The sequence below is a fragment of the Mya arenaria genome, chromosome 10 (assembly GCF_026914265.1).
Source record: "Mya arenaria isolate MELC-2E11 chromosome 10, ASM2691426v1".
Taxonomy (NCBI): domain Eukaryota; kingdom Metazoa; phylum Mollusca; class Bivalvia; order Myida; family Myidae; genus Mya; species Mya arenaria.
Genome location: NC_069131.1, coordinates 11,951,640 through 11,972,291, shown reverse-complemented (window position 1 = coordinate 11,972,291; position 20,652 = coordinate 11,951,640).

Here is a 20,652-nt window from a genome sequence, read left to right as displayed (position 1 = left end):
AGATATATGGTCATTTGATAAACTACAGTGCTTTAGGATGTGTCCCCCAGCTATGACTACCAGTATAAAGATATATGGTCATTTGATAAACTACAGTGCTTTAGAACGTGTCCCCCAGCTATGACCACCAGCATAGAGATATATGGTCATTTGATAAACTACAGTGCTTTAGAACGTGTCCCAAAGCTATTACTACCAGTATAAAGATATATGGTCATTTGATAAACTACAGTGCTTTAGAACGTGTTCCCCAGCTATGATCACCAGTATAGAGATATATGGTCATTTGATAAACTACAGTGCTTTAGAACGTGTCCCCGAGCTATTACTACCAGTATAAAGATATATGGTCATTTGATAAACTACAGTGCTTTAGAATGTGTCCCCCAGCTATGATCACCAGTATAAAGATATATGGTCATTTGATAAACTACAGTGCTTTAGAATGTGTCCCCGAGCTATGACTACCTGTATAAAGATATATGGTCATTTGATAAACTACAGTGCTTTAGAACGTGTCCCCCAGCTATGATCACCTGTATAAAGATATATGGTCATTTGATAAACTACAGTGCTTTAGAACGTGTCCCAAAGCTATATGATAACTAGTATAGAGATATATGGTCATTTGATAAACTACAGTGCTTTAGAACGTGTCCCCCAGCTATGACCACCAGTATAAAGATATATGGTCAACTGTTAAACTACAGTGCTTTAGAACGTGTCCCCCAGCTATGACCACCAGCATAGAGATATATGGTCATTTGATAAACTACAGTGCTTTTGAACGTGTTCCAAAGCAATGATTGCTACAGTCATATGATTTACAGTCAAAATACTTCAAAACGTAATGGATGTCTTAAATTTCAGTGTCAAAGTTGGATGCTTTTCATGATGAACATAAATAAAGGATTGATAGGTATTAAAATTAAAGGCATGGACCTTTGTTTACACCTTCTAAAATACTAGGCACAATAATGCGATTATAGGGAACTTTCGCCTATTCAAAAACCGTTAAAGACTCAGAAGCAGCTGTTTATATGGAGTACTAAAATACTAAATTATACTGTATTAGCTAAATCTAAATCAAAGATAAAGTACAGTGTAGATCTTCCTTTATTTCTTAATTGTTTGATTTACCCAAATTATTTCATAAAATAATCATGGGAAAATGTGGCAACTACTTACATTATTATTTTATATAAACACAATCAAAATTGAGTTCATTTTGACAAGAGAAATTTATGATAAACATTGTCAACCTTAATACTTTGCTGCAAAGGCAAATTTTTCTATTTACACAAATATCTATGACGTAAATAGACCATCCAAGCACCTGCTGAAATCCGTACTGTCGTTTATCTGGCAATACTACAATCCGTACTGTACCTTAGGCTAACCTTCGAGTGTGACATGTATTTTTGATATAGTCAAAACGGACACTTTACAGACGGCGTGTCTCATTTTCTTTATCCCCAAACTCGAATACGACGCAGGCCGAGCTTAGAAAACAAACATGTGCAAGAATTCAAATTATCCCAGAAATTTTGTAAAAGGAAATTTAAGAAAGTTGAAATGAATTACACTTACCGTGCCATACAAATGCCATTCTTATTAGGCCATTGAACTTCAAATCGTCCCACCAGGGAGTAGGATAAATTGGTGGTCGTAAATTGGTCCCAGGTCGCACTAGTTAACATAACTTGTGTGAACATGATATTGAAAGAATCCAGATCTAGAAATAAACATTTCCCAAGATCCCAAATAGCCATCTTATATCAATTAATTCATCCAAAGGGTTAATTTGACCATGTTTTTAGAAGGAAGACTTGCCTATTCGACTGCATGAAGACAGCATATATACCTCTAGGTAGATCATTCTTGGGCAGTATATCCATCACCTGGGACCCATATCTAGGCAAACCCTGAATGTGTCCAGAGACAAGCCGTAATATTCATAACTTAGCACGACAGAAGTATGAAACCTATGATGAATGAAAATGGGAGCCGGGCGGGGAAACAAAGATGCTTGCCAAACTGAAACTGCCTCGACTCCAAAACTAGCGTAGACAGAAACATACTGATCTTGTTCATAAAGGTGGTCGAGGGACTGGTGCTATCTTGGATCAATAACAAATACTCCTACTCCTACAAATGTAGGTGCCATCTATATATTTATGCATCATCAAACATTCTGAGCCGATAACCGTATTTATCTTGATCATACAAATGGTTAAGAAAGACCGTAATTTCCGACTTGAAAGTCTTCAACACCATATAAATTATAATATATATTATATGAAATAGTTCAAGTGTATGTGCATTGTATTAAGTGGCCACCTGCGGGAGAAGGTCGAAGTGGCTCCTTAAGACAGGTGACCACTTAGTCCAGGTGGGAATTTTCCGCCACCGAGGCTTTGTTTTAACACTGGAGGTCGATCAGATATCTTAACAACCACCCCACACCACCATCTGATGATCATTATCATGATAGCTGTTTAAATCCAACATTTATGTGAACAAATACAGAAACAAACTCAGTAGCCAAATGTTTAAACATAAACCCCATTTAATGCCACCGGGTAAACGCCAAAGACATAGAACACAAGAACAAAAATAATCACAAACAAGAAACATGGAACAAAAGCACAAAACTCCACAAACAACACAGTGCATATATATTATATTAAAAAAACTAGGTATGTTTATTAAAGAGTTGAGGTGCCGCCTTGGAGCGGTCAATAAAATGTAAACCAAGTCAAATGTAGATAAAAATAACTTTAGTCCAAAATTATAAAAGTAGGATGTAGTAGATAAATGTTTATACGCAATTGATAACAAAAAAATCACTAATTAAGCCCACGAATACAAGCACAACTACATCAACAAGTTCACTTTTTAAAGTATTCCGTCATTTTCATTTGCTTCAAACCAGTCCCTAATCTAAAGTGCATGAATTTAACAGAGCCTATGCCGACATTATCGTTTTCAGCATTTCACTCTGAGAGCGTTGTAAGGCAAATGTTTTAAGTAGTGACCATAAAATAAAATAAAATGTCCTGCCGTCTTCTAATAATTGAATACACTCGATACGTTCTTTCACAGTCAGACACTAACGATTTGTTGTATTATCACCCATAATCAAAATTAAAAAAATCACGCACAATGAAATGTCAATATTTGTTCGCAAAAAAATATGAAGAATTAAAATGAATACAATTCGTAACTTTATTCATCCCTTCAAGTGGCAATGCAAACTATCGAGTGTATTTAATAATTGGTTAAACGTTATGATTTTAATTTTTAATAATTAATTACCCTTCTTTAGATGAAGATGTTCCTAGTTCACCATCATATGGTGTTTTTATTGCACAGTTGATAACATTCGCTAGATCAGTAAACTTATGTCGAAATAACTTTCTAGAGCAGGGTTTCAGATATCATAAATAGTTTCTTCTTTCTACTATCAAAATACTTGAACTTGGAAACCCACACATTTTAAAAAGGCACCTTTAAGTGACAATACCCGAGCAATAAACGGTAGCGGCCTCTTTTAAAAGAGATGACAGACACGCCTGACAACAGTAGCCAATAGACAGCGGCGGAACAGTTTCATAATTATTAATCATAGTCTCGGATGACATCATTTATTTAATAAATTCGTCTTATTCTTAGGTAAATTTTGAAGCGCTTCACCATTTTTACATGTATTCCTATATGTATGCAAAACATTTTTTTGCGCATTGTATCTATTTTTTTTCTCAATATCTTATTTTCACTAAAAAAAGCTTAAAACGTTTTATTTTCTTGATACCAATGATCACATTATAGAGTGTTAATCCAGTTTCATCAGTGTATTGAATAACAATTATAAACATGAACTCAGGTCACTTCTTTTATTTCTTGAATATTTCGCGTAATAAGTAATGCAAATTTTAAAACTTGCTATATAACTTTTATAAATGGAAAATGCTAACCTTATTTTCGCCGACGATACAGGGCAAACTTTGTACGGAACATACTGTTAAAACTGAATGCTTAAATGTAAGTATTCACTAAAAAATCAAACCTTATTTATTTATCAATCTTCAACTTGACTCTCTTTCAAGATGAATTTTTTAAATACATGAGACATGTTTTAGCTTATTTTCGCTCAAAATACCCTCATTTTCACTAAAATAGTCTTTAAAATAGCTGTCTTTATAAAGCTTAATAATTATCATCTTTATATCGACTAATTTCGAAAATGATATATTTCAATTTTTACTATTATTAAAAGAAAAATAGACTGTCAATAATACCAAACATCGGCAACAAAATCCTTTGCCTGAAGCTATAAGTTATTTCATTACCTAGGGACCGGGAATTAGGAGACCGGAAGAGACCGGATAATACGGTGGGAGATCGGGAAATAGTATCGCCCGCATTCGAGACCATGCGGTGGCGTATTTTAGAATAAGTTAAGCACGCGCGATCATTCGAGTTATGTAAACAAACAAAACTTTACACTTTAGTATTTATCGAAATTACAATGTGACCAGATAATACCTGCCGTCGCAGGTTAAAAATGTGTACTATTAATGAAATTTAGTCTGGGGTGATGTGCTGATACCGCCTACTGGCTATTCTCTAGTTCAGGTGATTGTATCAGGTCAGGGTGCTACTATAAAAAAGGCCATATCACATGATATGTTTATGGAGTATGGACTATGGGCAGATACATTTGACACAATATTCACACCACCAGCATTCAACACTAGAAATCTCGCGATTTATTTTTTTTGCCATTTTTTTCAATGAATATTCAAACAGCTTTTTTAACATCATTGAAAGTTATGACTTGTGTATCTTTTGGACCATTCCTTATTTGTTTGCAATCTCATTAGGCTGTAACGATTCATCGTTGCATCGTGAAATCACGATTCAGTACCCGACGATATACTGTTGTATCGCATTGTAAAAAATCATGTGTATCACGTATCATTAGATTCGTTACCTCGACTTAAGATTTGTATGCTAACAACACTTTCGCTGTTTTGACAGTTTTCAGTCGTCTGCAAAGTCAAGAATGGCGGAAGGAAATACTACCTGAGTAAAGAGAACAAAAGACAAATAAATAATACTCATTTAATAACAATAATAGGCTCAACAATTAACATTTAACAAAGAGGCAAAACTAAATGAACAATTTTCATTTAATAAAAATATGATCAATGGCAAACATTAACAAATAATATTCATTTAATAATATAGCAAACAATTTACAAAATAATAAAAAACATTAAAAAAATAGTTTTGGTAAGGATATGCTCAAAAATTTACAAAATAAGCAAACATTAAAGTCCTACATAATATATATATATTTATAAGCGTATCGTGATATATCGTGAATCGCGTACTCCGTATCGTGATACGTATCGTATCGTGAGTTGAGTGACGATACACAGCCCTAATTAGTAGATACTGGTACCACTAAAAAATATTATAACAGACTGTGTAATGGTTTAACTGAAAGAATTGCTGAGTATAATTTTTATTTAAACATGAATATTGAATAATATTCAACTGTTATAAATTTCAAATGTTTAACTTGTTTCAAGTCCCTTTCAATAATGAAATATTAGGTACAGTTAAAGTAGACAACAGGAATATTCCTTGTGGGCCCTCTTTCAGATTGCTTCAATAAAATTGGTTTCATGCAGAAGTTTGATTGCAATGGCAACCAAAAGGAAATATTTTCAAAATCTTCTCAAAGGCCACCAGCCTAATTTTCAAAAAATTAAACAAAAATGTTTCTTAGGTGATCATTAGCCAAAATAATGCACATTTAGGGAACTTTATTTAACATTTGGATATTCATTTTGTTCCCTAAATGCCACAAGTCGACTGATCCATACCAATGTAAAATATATTCTTCAATTGTAACTCCACAATATTTAACATTGCATTGTTTAATAAAAACACAAAAGTTACCGTACACATTATTTATTTTAAGCCAATACCTTTCTCTTATTACACTTCGTTGATTCATGAAATACAAATTCAGTTCATTATCTTTGCGCTCAATATACTTAGCACTGGGATCTGTCATTCTTGGCTAGGAAAACAACAAGTGGAAAATGGACGCGTAGACTCGCCAAAACAATTAAATCAAAGTCTGTATGAAATTCCTTCTACCCACGTTGATTCATAAAAAAAAACATGGCTGCCAGGAGTGCTGCTTCTTTTCACTACAAGTCTATTTAAGTAAAAGTTTGAAAATCTTTTCATCAGAAACTATGTGCTAGATTCAAAATAATTTCAGTGACCCTCTGTCAAATTTCTTCACCCCATTGTGATTCATAAAGAAAACGTGGCCGGGGAAGCTAGTTTTCACTATACGTCTATAATTTATGGAAAACTTTGAAAATCATTTCTACAGAAACAATTGGTCCGATTTCAAAAAAACAACACAGAAATGTCCAATTTTTAAAGTTATCAACTATAAACTTCATGAACTTATTCACAGTAATAGTAGTAATAATGTGCTCATTTGTGACAAGTAATATAACTCCAACTTAAATATTGTAAGAGTTATGAGTTATGGCCCTTTGTATCATTTAGACAAAAATATTTTTAATGTAATTATACGCCCATTTAAAGAATGGGACATACTTATAGTTTTACGTGCGGTGTACAGAAGGGTGGTGTCCAGTATGTTGACCGATTTATAACTTTAGGACCCTTTATCCAATCAAGTGAGCAATAGTGGGTAATCTTGGCCCTCTTGCTAAACTTTTGCAATGTGTGGACTGGCATATTATGCATACGTTTGATGAATTAAGATGAACAATCTACTTAAGCGCATAAAAAGTCTACTGCCTTGCATGATAAAAACCCCAGATCTATATTTAAAAATTTCATGGACCAAATACTGTTTGATTGTTTATGAAAACATATTGATATCTTATGAGCTGCTGAATACCTACATACATGTATATCAATGCTGTGTAAATAAGATGTTGATTCTTTATTACAAATAATGTGCGAGGTCATGGAACATTATGTGAGTGGCAGGACTTTGTGGTAAAATAGTTGTTGCAATCTTACTCTGAATGCCTGTAATTCATTAAAAATGATACTTGATTGACATTAAATTGGAAAACAGCACCATAATTTAGGTAAATGAAGTCATTGCTGAAATGATGACATTGATTTAATTTCTCGCCTGGTTGTAAAAGTCTAAAGGGCTAAAATGTTAAAACCAAGAAATTGTATTATGATAAACTGATTCAAATGATATTAAAAAAAGAGAGAAAACATTGTAATAACTGTTTCTAATTTTAGATAATCAAGGGCAGACCAGTACCACTATGTCTCAATTTGATGTGCTGGATGTGGCATTAAAGCGACTTAGTCATGTGCCAAGCATTTTTTCAAACCATCAAAAATTGGCTGCTTGGACTGACATAAAAGAAGTGTTCCTTTGGTGCCCATACTCCAAGTGTAAGGTCGTCCTGACAGCTCTAAAATGTCTCCTGAGGTTTCCTGACTCAGAGAGGTGCATGCATGCCTGTACACAGTTGGAACACGTCTTGTTTCTGAGACAGTACATGATTGTCCCAACTGGCACGCTCCTAGTTGATGTAAATGCTCTGAAGAATCTCGAAGTCGTTGCTACCTTGCATGAAATGGTGCGACGGAAACATGCAGCCTCGTCTAACTCTGTGATTGTCACTTGTGGCAAGCAGAGAAAAGACATGGTGTCAAGATATGCACATACAAGTTTCAAAGTGCCAGTAGATGATGTGTTGAAGAAGTCTTTGCTACCTGCAGTGCAACAACAAATACCAAGCCATGACTTAGATGTGAGTAATGCTAATGTTTCTAGAATATAACAAACCATGGCTTTGCTTAATTTAACTAAAATACTTTTTTATTTCTAACTTTAAAAAAAAAAAAAAAATGATAACAAGCAATAAGAGCATCATTTTCCCAATTCCCTGACATTTGAGGCCCTGTGAGTAAAAGATTTTATCCAGATTTATGTTATTAGTGCATTGATGAATGCTATAAATAATTTGGATTTAGATAATTTATCGACATCTAGACATTTCATTGTGGCCTCATGAAGTGTGCCATAGGTCGGCACGTGGACCTTGTGCTTTAAGCAGTAAAAACTATGCATTATCTCATTAGATATAGAAGGAAAACAACTCTAAGAGATAAAAACTTTTGAAAAGTAATTTTTTAATAGAAGACAACTTTGTGATCAATGGTTTCCTATTGCTAGTCTAAGAGTTTATTTTCAACTTTTTTCAGTCCTCTGACCTAGGAGAAAATGATTCACAGAAAAAGCAGATGTCAAATGTTCTTGTTCCATTAGCAGTTTTACAGGTGGGTAGGATTTCAAATCAAAGTACAAAATATATCTTTGTCAGAGATTCTTTTTACAGATTCACTAATTATGAAGATGTTTAGTGTATGGTTCGTCTTGATTAGACATGTCTGTATTTTAACAAATGCAACTTTAATTTTATACCTGTTTTACCATCAAATTTAAATTCTTTAACATGAGGAAGAAGAATGAACCATTAGTTACTCACCTGAGCACAAAGTGCTCAGAATGCTCAGAAGGAGAGCTCTATTAGGATCTCCCTGTGTCAGGCGTAATGCAACTTTCATTCATGAACACTTTGTTTCAAATGAAATTCCCCTTTTAAACCACTGGATGGATTTAATTTTGATGGATTTCAACCAAAATTAACATTAATCCTTGGATGGTCTCCATTTTAAAATAGCGAAAATAATTGAATTTCATGCAAAACTCTGGAAAACAGGAAAATCTGTGAGAATCTTTTTGCCCAATATCATTAGACCAAGAGCTTAGATATTCCGTATGTAGCATCTAGACAAGTGGTCCTCTATCAGGTTTGCTCCTAATGTACCCAAGGCGTCATAAATTTGCTGAAAACATGCTTGTACAGGGAAAAAAAAAATGTCCAAACCTACTAGGCATAGAGCTTAGATTTTGGTATGTAGCATTGACTAGTGGTCCATTTGTGTTTGCTCATATCCTGCCCCAAAGGTCAAAACTGGCCACATCCTGGGGGTCACTTATTAAGTTGTTTTCCAAAGTCTTTTTAGGGAAAAAACGTATACATTGCCTAGAGATTAAATATGAGCGATGCCTAACTATCAGAAAAATATACAATAAATATCCAATTTAACATGCAGGCCTGATAGATTTTGTGGGTCTATTTTTCAAATCTCCGACTTTAATGTTTCAGACAGTGGTTCCGGGTTGTGCAGGATTCCTGTCCGAGTTGACTGAACAATACATGCTGGGACGAGCAACACCAGGCTGTCCGTCCGTGTTTCTGTGTGCAGTGATAGAGGGACTACAGCTTACCAGGTTTCTCGCCAGCCAGTATGGTTATGGTATGGAACAAGAGAAAAAATTAAGTTATTTCTCAAAAAAACATTATGTAGCCTTAGTATCAGGGTCAGTGATGTTGTGCAATTGTTTACACCTTGGCCATTCATTTAAATGAAATATATTACACATATTAATTATGGCTGCACAAAAATATGTACAGCAAGGCCAGTAACTCTAGCTTTGATAATTGTCGAGTTATGCCCCGTGATGAGCAAAGTAATTAAAGTTGTGGTGCTTTCGTTATAACATTGTTTGTGGTTTTAGATTGATAATTTATACATGATATCTAAATGGGAATTTTCTCATTTACTTTGTAATGTAATTTCATGATATGCGTTTAGCATAGATACCAAGTTTCAATATCAATTAATGAAAAAATATTTTCAATATCAATTAATGAAAAAATATTATTAAAGGGTACTGGTACTGGCATAAGTCTCTGGTCAGTGAATGGTTAGATCCATGTAAATTTCCACTAGTTTACAAAACAAGGATTTAAAGCAGTTGTATATTTATTGTTTTGATATTGAAGCTGATCAGTGGCGTTGTGTCACATCAAGCTGCCTGCTGGTGGAGTGGGGCGGGTTTTGGCTGGCTTTCCAGGAGAAACACGGCCTAGTAGAGTCACCTGACTTCTCCATTGTCACACTCGACTGTCAGGTATGGTACATGCTTCAGGTGATCACTTACAAGTACAGCTTTGTTGTTTGTGGTTACCTAGGACGACAAGTGGGTTTCCTCCTGGTACTCCTGTTATCCTTCAATACACATGACCACACCCTGGCTTAAAAACAAGAGTGATTTATATAATGTTGTAATGAGTTGTTTCACTATCATTGTAAAATAAATAATTTTAAACTAAACTATGTGGTCAGTAAGTGTCTTTGCTGAATGGAATATCGTGTGCATTTAAATGTATCTGAGGGTGTATGGGATATACACCTTCAGTGGTTTCATACCATGTGAGATGGAACCTTTTATTTCAAGAATGTCATAGAAAGAAATATTTTCACAAGTGTGGAAAAATATTGTTTTTCTTTTATATCATGATTCTTATTTTTGGAGATGTATTGGTAGTTTTATCTGTTTTCTAAATACTTTCTTTATTGTATACCCCCTTGCTACCCAGCTACGCACTGGACATGAATCATGCACAGTTTTGATTGCTGATGACCAAGATTTATTCGTACGCCAGCTTGTAAAAAAATACTTCTCCTAGAATCTTTATTTAATGCATGTTGATTTGTGGCTGCCCATTTAGCAACTGTGTGATTTTGAATTAGAAAATGCAACGTTAAATATGGTAACCCTTTGCTCAGATGTTGATATTTTTTTTTTAAATCATTCAATATTTTAGACAGAAATTTAACATCTATGAAAAATAAAGTATTAATATTCAAACAGGTGCACGATGTTAAACAAGTTCCAGCAGGAAAGTCAATGTCTGCGGAGATGAAAAAAGACATCAGTCTAGCTAGTCTGGAGATCAAACAAGAACCAAGTGAGACAAGGAAACATGAAAAAGAGATTTTGGTAAGAGGTGGAAAACAAGCAGAAAAGGCCAAATCTGATAGTAAGGTAACTGTCACTTTTGATAAGACTATGAAGAGAGACATCAACACCCATAAGATTAAAGAGACAATTAAACCATTGAAAAGAAACATAGTAAGCAAACCATCCAAAATTTCTGTGCAAAGTAAGCCACTAGAAACTGAGAAGAAACAAGTTGGAGGCAAAGTACCAAAGTCAAAGACAGAATGTACAGAAACAAAAACGACACTTGAGACAAAAAATGTTTCCAAAACATCTGCTACTTATAGCAAAAAAGATGGAACCAAGAAGCAATCAAGCAAAATTGTTAAAAGTGCTAATGGTTGTCCAAGTGGTGACAGTTCAAAAAGGAAAACACTGAAACAAAAGACCAAAGTGAAAGACAATGATCAGGAAATAAGTACAAACAAGCCAGAACATGTGAATGAGACAAACACAATAACACAAGCTAATAAAACTAATAATGCTAGTGAACAGGACAGTTCTAAGGCTACCAATACTAAAAGGGATTCCAAAAATTCAGCTGTTTTGGTTGACAGTGTCAAGTCTGCATCAGAGGACTGTACTGTTTTGGGCAAAGTTGAGGAGAAACTAAAGGGGACAAGAAGTATTCCAACAAAGAATCATTTGCCAGATGTCAGTGGTGTAATATGTATTGGCGTGTCTAGTAGGCAAACAGGGGATAGATATAATAAAAATATTAATGATGTTCACTCGACAAACAAATACCAATCCGTTGATGTGCCTGAACAATTACCACAGAATCAATTGATGGAATCATTTAGACATGAAGGTATTGAGGTTTCTATGACGTCAAAACATTTGGAAAAAACACAAATGGTCAAGGAGCCAGATCACAGTGTTGAAAATCCCATTTCACATAAAAGAACAAATCTGAATGCAGTAAATAGCAGTGAAAGACAGGTTTTAAAGCTGAATTATCCTCAAATAAATGATGGCATACCTCATGCACTCAAAAATAATGAACTCTTGAAACAGCAAACTAAACAATTTGTGAAGAAAATAAAACCAAAGAAAGAAATGGTGCAAGTTTTTCATGGAAAAAATATTGAATCAAACAATAAGATTGTTTTCTCGGCAGATAATGAATCAGAAGAGACCGAAAGCATTGGTAAAAACACTGAGAATGGTGCTAATTATGCCAAAGTTGTTCCTATTCAACTAGATTTAGATGAACCATCTTCAATATTGCCAGCAGTTTATAGGAAAGAACATGATGTTTTCCCTTACAAGGCAATGAGAAACCTAAACACACATGCACTTAGTAGTTATAGTAATTTATCTCCATTAAGCCCAAGAAAAAGTGCAAAACCATCAGTGTCAAGTGATAGTGACTACCCTGTAGTTGAAGGTAGCTCCATTCCTAATAAACAAAATCCAGAGAAGGTTTGGAGTCCAGCACAATCCACACAGATTCCAAGCAAGAATGCCAAAGTGTTTGTTTCCCCGAAATCAACATCACCAAATAAGTCAGGATCTGTAACCCAGATAAGTGGATTAACGGAAGAAATCGTTACAAACCAAAATGAAAGAGCTGCCAACTCCATCAACAATATACAGGGTAACTCAGACATGACAGTGGTCAAGGATATTTCAGTCAGAGGTAAATTGTTCACAGCTAAGAGAGAGAGTGATGAAGCCTCCACAGAGTTCCTTAATGAGAGAATCACAATGTGGAAAGAGAGAACAGTGCAGACACCAGGTCCGGAAAGACAGGCAAAGTCAGCAGATATAAGCAGGAGAAAAGAAAAACGGACAGAGTACATACCAAAGTCAAGTATTTACACCTTGAACAGGCTAGATTATGAGAACAGATTTAACAGTCCAACTTTCAATGCAGCAATTGCGGCAATCTATTCAAGAGACAAATCTTGTCAAAAATCAACTGAATTTGTGACTGAAAGTCCTTGCAGACCATTGTCATTAACACCAAAATATTTGCCCTCAATCCTGAATGTACAGAGTTATGGTTCATCATCGTCAACCACACCTGACATTTATGATGAGTTTGCTAGAAAGAGGAAACCAAAGCAACCAAAGACTGAAACTTCTCCAAATTCTAAATCATTAACCAAGCCAGTAGCACCGAACCTTCACCAGACCAGGAAGACAGTTCAAAGTCCCCTCACAGTGGTTTTTAAACCAGTATCTCCAAATTTTCATAATGTTGGATACTCATCAACAACAAAGCAATGGTATCCGGATGAACAGGTTGTAAAGTTATGTAACCCAGAGCGGAAGGTGAAACAAATATATCAACATTCAACTAAACCTTCAAAGAACAATTTGCCTTCATGTTCAATACTTGACACAGTAAATCAGACTTCCCAGAAATTGTCTGCATGTGTAGACACACATTCAAACAAAAATGCCTCATCATCATGTCCTATGTGTGTAGACCAAGTTGGAACACAAGCCCACTATCTACTCCAAAGGCCAGGAAGTACAAACAATGAGAGAAAATCATTTGTGCCAGAATTTCCTCAATTTGCAGCTGCTCGGAAAGTAAAACATTTGATAAGTGCATCACCTTGTGAAACAGAATCTTCCTCATCCCTTTCTTCAGGAGTATCCAATATTCCAGCTGCCAGGCCAGAAACAACCTATCCAGAGAGTCAGAACCAATTAGTTAGTTCAACTGATAATTCAAAAGATGGTGACAAGAAGATTTCATTGCTTGACAAAATGACAAAGTTTGCTGAAGGTGTTGTAGAACCAAGGCAATCAGATTCACTTGACAGTGTTGATAATATAAGAAAGATTCTCCAAACAGATCCTCTACAGACTGCAACGTATGTACAAACCATTGGCCCCTATCAAACTGTGAGGAACAGAGGAAGGTCTGCTGAATATCCAAACAGAAGTACTAATGCAAAGAATGTTGAAAAACAAAGACCAATTTCTCAAACTTTGTCACGTATTAACTCTCAGATGTACTTCCAGCTTCCTGGAAGTAACAGCTTGTACCCTGTATTTGGCAATATGTTGATTCCAGGGAATGCCCAGTTCTTTATGCCAACTGATGATCATGGCATTAAAAACCAGCATATGACACACACTGTAACAGAGGCAAGTAATCTCAGTGGAATACAAACAAGTACAAGCTATAATGGCTCAATTGTAAACAGACCTCAAGAAAACTTACCTGAGGAGAATGTGCATGAAGGAAAATCCACATGTAATGTGCAGTCTGAACATAACACAGAAGATATAGCTCTTGATGATCTTTTGAAAGCAAAAGCCAACTATCTTGATATGTATAAGGTTGTAAGAAAACTTGACAGTCATCATGATATTTTTCTGCAAACAACAAAACTAAAAGAACTAGCAATTAATTATCTTGAAAGAAAACAACAAGAAGGCACAGAAAGGTTTTCTGAAGAATTTGTTGATAGAAGCAGTTTACAAGTTGCTGATGAGAAGGTTGAGTCATATTGTGTTTTGAAACCATCACAATATGTTATAAATGCCAGTAAGTGTACAAGTCCTAGGAAGTGTTTTAAAGAAGTTGTTGAGGAGAAAAGAGCACTTAATAGAAGAGAAGAAAAAGAAGCCTCAGACAAGACATTTTGGGAATCTGCACAGAAAAATAGTTTGACACAAGCCAGAGGATCTTTCTCAGATGTGGATGGAGCTTCTGTGAGAAAGAAAAACCAAGTTGCTGAGTATCTGATTGAAACAGGAGAATCAAAGATTGCGGAAAGTAGAGACAACACTAAGGGTAAAATACAAAATGTTGACAGAACAAGACCAAAAACAACTGGAAGTGTCATACCTCGAAAGCCATCAACCACAAGGAAAACTGGGAGACCAAAAACTAGTGTTTGCAAAAATTTGGTTAAAGAACAAAATGAAGGTGTGAAAAATCTACCAAATAAAAGAGGATGCTCAAAAGCATTAAGGGTTAGGGGTAATCGAAAAATATCAAATCTTAGTAACAAAGAAAGCATGTTTCCAAAACAGCATATCAGACAAGCCGAGAGCAATGACTGCAGCTACAAAATAATCTCTGCATTGAGAAGACTTGCAATTGAAAAACCCGAACAGAACATATCTCATTCTGAAAGAAGTTGTTCAAGACAAAGGCTTCTTCGATCTCATGTCAGTAGGAACACTTCTACGAATACAAGGTTAGCAGAAATGTGTTTAGAAGGTACATGTATTAGAAAACCAGAGGAAGAAGTAAATGAAGCAATGAACATACAACATGGTAAGATTCATCAGAAGGTTGAGAGTAGTAAAGACATTCAAGCAATTGAAGAAACTAATGACGGAGATGCTTCAAAGTTTGAGTCAGGAACTGAAGTGGTCATTGAAGAAACATTAATCCCACCTTCTGATTGTTATGTTCTTCTTGAGAAACTTGATGAACAGGGCACTGATGTTGATTATACAGATTGTGAAGATGAAAATACAAATGGGGAGCAGCAAGGTGGTGAGAATAGCAAAGAGAAGAAAAAAATAAATGATGATGAAAATTCCCAGAATGATTCAGAAGGGTCAAAACATTCATATTGCAATGATTATAAACAGAGAACATTTATTACCCAGACAAGCAGTCAGCTGCTGAAAGAAGTTTCCAATGAATTTGAAAGTGTTAGGTCCCTGCATGAGAATGTATTGGAGGTTATAGCAAGGCTGAAGCAGCAGATATTGATTGACCATCCGGATGAAAACTTTAATATGAATAACCAAGGTTCAGTGAGAAGATGTCAAGAAAAAGTAAAAGGTCATAATATATTTGAGTTTGCTTTAGGAATGCTGGAGAACTTAGCTGTGAATGGCATACCAGAGCATATGTATAGCAATGTACTAAATCTTCTGGAATTGCTTGAAGAAGTTTTAGCTGGAAAACCAATCACAGTGAACCTTGAACAGATGTTAGGAAATGTTTTAAATCAGAGCATTGACCAACAAAGTCAGATAGAGAATAGCAAGGATGGTTCTATAGTAAGAGAAGAGTATCCATTGGGTGGTGACATTAATGAGCTTGCTCCATCCACTGATGTTGAAACTGAAACTGATGAAAATCAGATAGCTGTAGTATCAATAGCATGCCTTGCATTAGATAATTCAGAAGAGGGTCAGATCATGGACATAACAGATGAGAAGGGTCAAACATATAATGTACATGAAAGTGATCCTTTGTTTCCAACATTGCTGACATTGTATCAAAGCTCTGTTGAGACTGAGGAGGATAAATCAGATTTCTCCCTTGAACCACACTCTCAGGAATATGGAACTGAAGAAGTGAGTCAAAAAGAAATGGACAAAGTTCCATTTGAATGCCCCAGGATAAGCGATGATACTGGAGGAAGTTCTAAAAAGGAAATTACTTTTGTAAATGTTTTAAATGAAGATGGGTATGACTTAGATGAAAAGACTCTAGTCATTGATGAATCGAGTGGAAACAAAGAAATTGCCACTGAAAGAATTGTTCCAAACGAGCCATGTCATAGTACACTAAAAGATATTGAACAACTAAAGACAAAGGCTACCAAAACAAAGTCACAGAAACCTGGTAAAATATTAAAGTCCTCAACAAAAAGATCAGGAAAAACAACAAAAGTTAACACAACAAAACTGAAGAAAAGTGAAAGTTCATATAAAACTGTGAGTTCTAATCTGAACTCTTCAGGTTTGATTGAAAATAAGAAAAAAGAGGATAGTCACAAGAAAAACAAAGCTGAAGAACTGCAGGTGAAGGTTGATGACAAGGAAATTAAACAGAGCCAAGTTCCATCAGTAGCTATGAACTTTTACAGGGAGACATTAAATTCAGAAAATGTTTTGTCCAAAAAAAAGTCACATGAACATAATTCTGTTGACATTGTAGCTTCCAATGAAATGCTGTGTGGAACAAGTGATGATGGAAAGAAGACATTGAGTGCAAATGAAAGCTTACAAATCAAAAACTCTAAAAATATTGAGAAATTGATGGAAACAGATTTAGCTGAACCGAGTGAGCCGAACAAAAAGGAAATTAACAAAATGATTGATTCCCTTTTAGTTATGTTGCCAAAAGAACAAACACTTACAAATACTGTGGCATCAATGCTTCAAGATTACAAATCTGTTTTGTCTAACCTGTCATCAATGGATACAAAAGCTTGCTTTGAAAACATCAAGAATCAGAATGATAGTAGCAAAACAGGTGTTGACAATGAAAAAACTGAAAAAATACACACAAAACCCAAGAAACTTGGTAAGTCTGGAAAAATGAAATGGAATGATGGCAAAGTTTGCAAACTGACTTGCAAACCAATAAATGATGATATTATCATGAAAGGCAAAACACAAACAATTGTCAATTGTCAATTATCTGATATTGAAGACAGTGAGGCTCCAGTCTCTTCAGGTTCTAGTTATAGTCAAAGTTCAGATGAAGATTATAAACCTTCCGATGAAGAAGGACCTGAATCTGATACAACTGACACAGAAGGTGAAGTGGAGACAGAGTTTGATATTGGTGGCATATATGATGATGTTGCAAAAATAAGAGAATCCCTAGGATTACCAGTCCAAAAGAAGTTGACCAAGACAAAGCGGAACAATTCCACTTCATTGAACAACAATTCCACTTCATTGGGGAAATTACGGAGGCAGCTACAAAAGAAATATGATGTTAGAAATACAAGTACAGTAAAACAAAGACACAAGATATTTAGTGGACATATTTCAGATGTGAAAAATTTAAACAAAAATGAACAAAGAAGACTAGTAGTTAGTCAACATGCCAAAAGTCACAACAAAATAGTCAATAAAGAAATCAAAGATGGGCAGGACCGGGTTAGAACTAAAATATGTTCAGAGAAGGCAATATGCCACAAAGGAAAGACCTCTTTAAAAAGTGACATGAGAAAAGAAATGAAAAGCGAATCAAATACTAACATGCAAAAAAGAATCATTGGTCTTGATTTAAAAAGTGTTCCAGAAGAGGCAAAAGAGAAGAAAATTGATGATCCGTTGAGACAGAATAGCAGCAGAAGCTTGAGTAATATCATTGCAGAAGAAAAGTCAGTTGATTTAAACAACAACCAATTAAAAGAACATGACTGGGAACAAAGAAAACAAAGGACTGGTGGTCTTAAGAATAATGCCTCAAAAGTAAAATCCAATGAAAGTGTGTATATTAACTCTAGTGAGAATGAAGGTAATGGTGAATGGAGTGATGGCTCACTAAGATTTGAAAATAACAGATTGATAACTAAACGAAAAAAGCCAAAGAAAAAGAAGTCTGTCAAGATTACAAAGAAAGATGGCAATGAATCTGATGAAGATAAGAATGGAAAGGAAGAAAGTGTAGCTGCAGAAGGTTTTATTAAAACACAGATGAAGTACTATGACATAATAAGAAGCGCTTCGAAAGTGGTAACTAAGCCTAATGATACCAATGCACTGGAAGAAATCCACAGGAGGTATTTGATTTGTTAATTGATTCTTTTATGCTATAGCCTGATTTCACCCATTGAGCCGTGAATATACTTTTCTATTTATAGATATTCGTGGGTTTCCATAGAATGGGTTATTTGCTTATTTCAATCATTGCTCATGATGGTAAAATTAAACCTATCAGGCACAAGGTGTCATAGCTGTGGCAATAGCGCGCTGGATTTCCAATTATATGTTATGTATAAGGGTTGTGAGTTTGAAATTCAGTTGTTTCTTCCATTTTTTAATGTCCTATTTTCATATGTACATGTAGACATATTACAAAATGCCTGTGAAAGGTGTGTAAAGTTGCCAGTTAGTTTTTATCAAACATAGAGACCATTTGAAGTTCAAGTCATTAGTGCTAAAATATCGCTAGGGATGCTTATTTAAAAATATTATTTTATAATTCATTAAATTCATAGATTTACATTACTATGATAAATGGATGAAGATGGAAAAATAAATAGCATTTTAAAAAAGGAAGAAAAATTGTTTTGAATAAAAAAGCATTTGTTTTAAACTAAATTGAAATTATGAAAATCAAAGAAACGAAAAAAAAAAACATGATTAAAATGTTACCCTAAACAGATTCTACCTCACAACCTTTCGTATAACAGCGTGACATGTTACCTCCTGCACTATTTGTCCTATCTAAGTAACTACTGCGTTAAGCAGTGTAATAATGTAGCTGTATACTATAAGGAAAGTAACTCTGAAAAGGTAACTCTTAATTGACACACACTACCTATTAAGGAAAATGTGGACTTACAAGGCCAAAAGGTCACGGGTCAAAATCGGACTATACTTTGTTTCTTGAATAAACTGTTGGTTTAGCAAGCTTAAGCTTTTCAATATTTTGCTTCATTTTGCTTTTGATGTTACTTGATGGTTTATTTAATCTAATATTTGGTTAATTTCACATACTGCATATCTTATCATTACAAATATCGATCTAATGTAGTTTGTTAGTAATGTTGTAATTGATGATTTATTAAGTAATTCATAAATTGCGCATGATTCAAAGACTTTATTAAACATTTACAGTAACAAAAGAAGAGACAGTAACAATTTTGAAAACTGTATGTGGTTCTCTGATTTGATTTTAGATAAAATATTTTGTTATACAGTCATCGAAATTAGACTTTTGGATGAACAAGCCCGAATTCTTATACTATTGCTTGGCATCAATTTATTTAACAAGCCCTGCTATATAAAATTCAGAATTTGAGCAAGCCCTGAAGACATTTTACCAGTGCAGGGCTTGCGGGCTTGTGCTAATTTCGTCCACTGGTTATACAATGCTAGAAAATATAAATTTAGTCTTCTTAGCTTGTCTGATTTTCTTTAATGAAAAAAGTAATGTTATTTCTTTGTCAACTTAATAGTACGAAACTTGGCCATGTCTAAAGTAATAATCAAGAAACTTGGTACATACATTACCAACTTGAAAATACTCACATGTGTAGCAAGGCCCATCACTCTCTCTGGCTTAATAGTTATCAAGTTATCCTTAATAGCTGAAAAGATTCTGGTCCATAATAATTAACTCAAAAACTATCAAAGGATATTTAAACTTATAACACATTTTATACTTTTCCAATACCCACATGCATATCAAGGCCTACAACTCTGGCTTTCCTAATTTTCTTTTGTGGCCCTTTACCAACAGAGAGTAATGGACATGCATTGCATAGATGGATATGGTTATCTTGTTCTGGTAAAGTTTTAAGTTGAATTCTACAGGCCACCATCCCTGAATCTTGGCGAGGTTCCTACCGGTGTGCCTGTGCGTGGGGAGCGATTGATTACAAGGGCCTTAGCTGATGCTGAGAAGGCACTGGAGGGTACTGGTGGAAAGACTGGAGATGGAAGTGATGACAACCATGATGATAATGATGATGATGATGAAGATGATGGTGTGGTAATTGAGGACCTCATCAACAGCTGCACGTAGGTGTATAGACAGTATAATAATACAAAAATAAATCTTTTTACTTATATTTATGACCTTTTGTATGATGAAATGATCAGGTACTCAGGTAGAGAAGACCAAATAATAAATGATTTTATTTTTTTCCCTTAAATTTGGACAGTAATTATTTCAGTAAAAAATTTATATTATAATTGTTTTCCACACAGCAATGTGCTGAATGTATGGTCAAAGTATTTTGAAAGCATATAAAATGAGGAGGAGTTACAACAGTCCTGCTTTTCCATTTGTTTTCTTC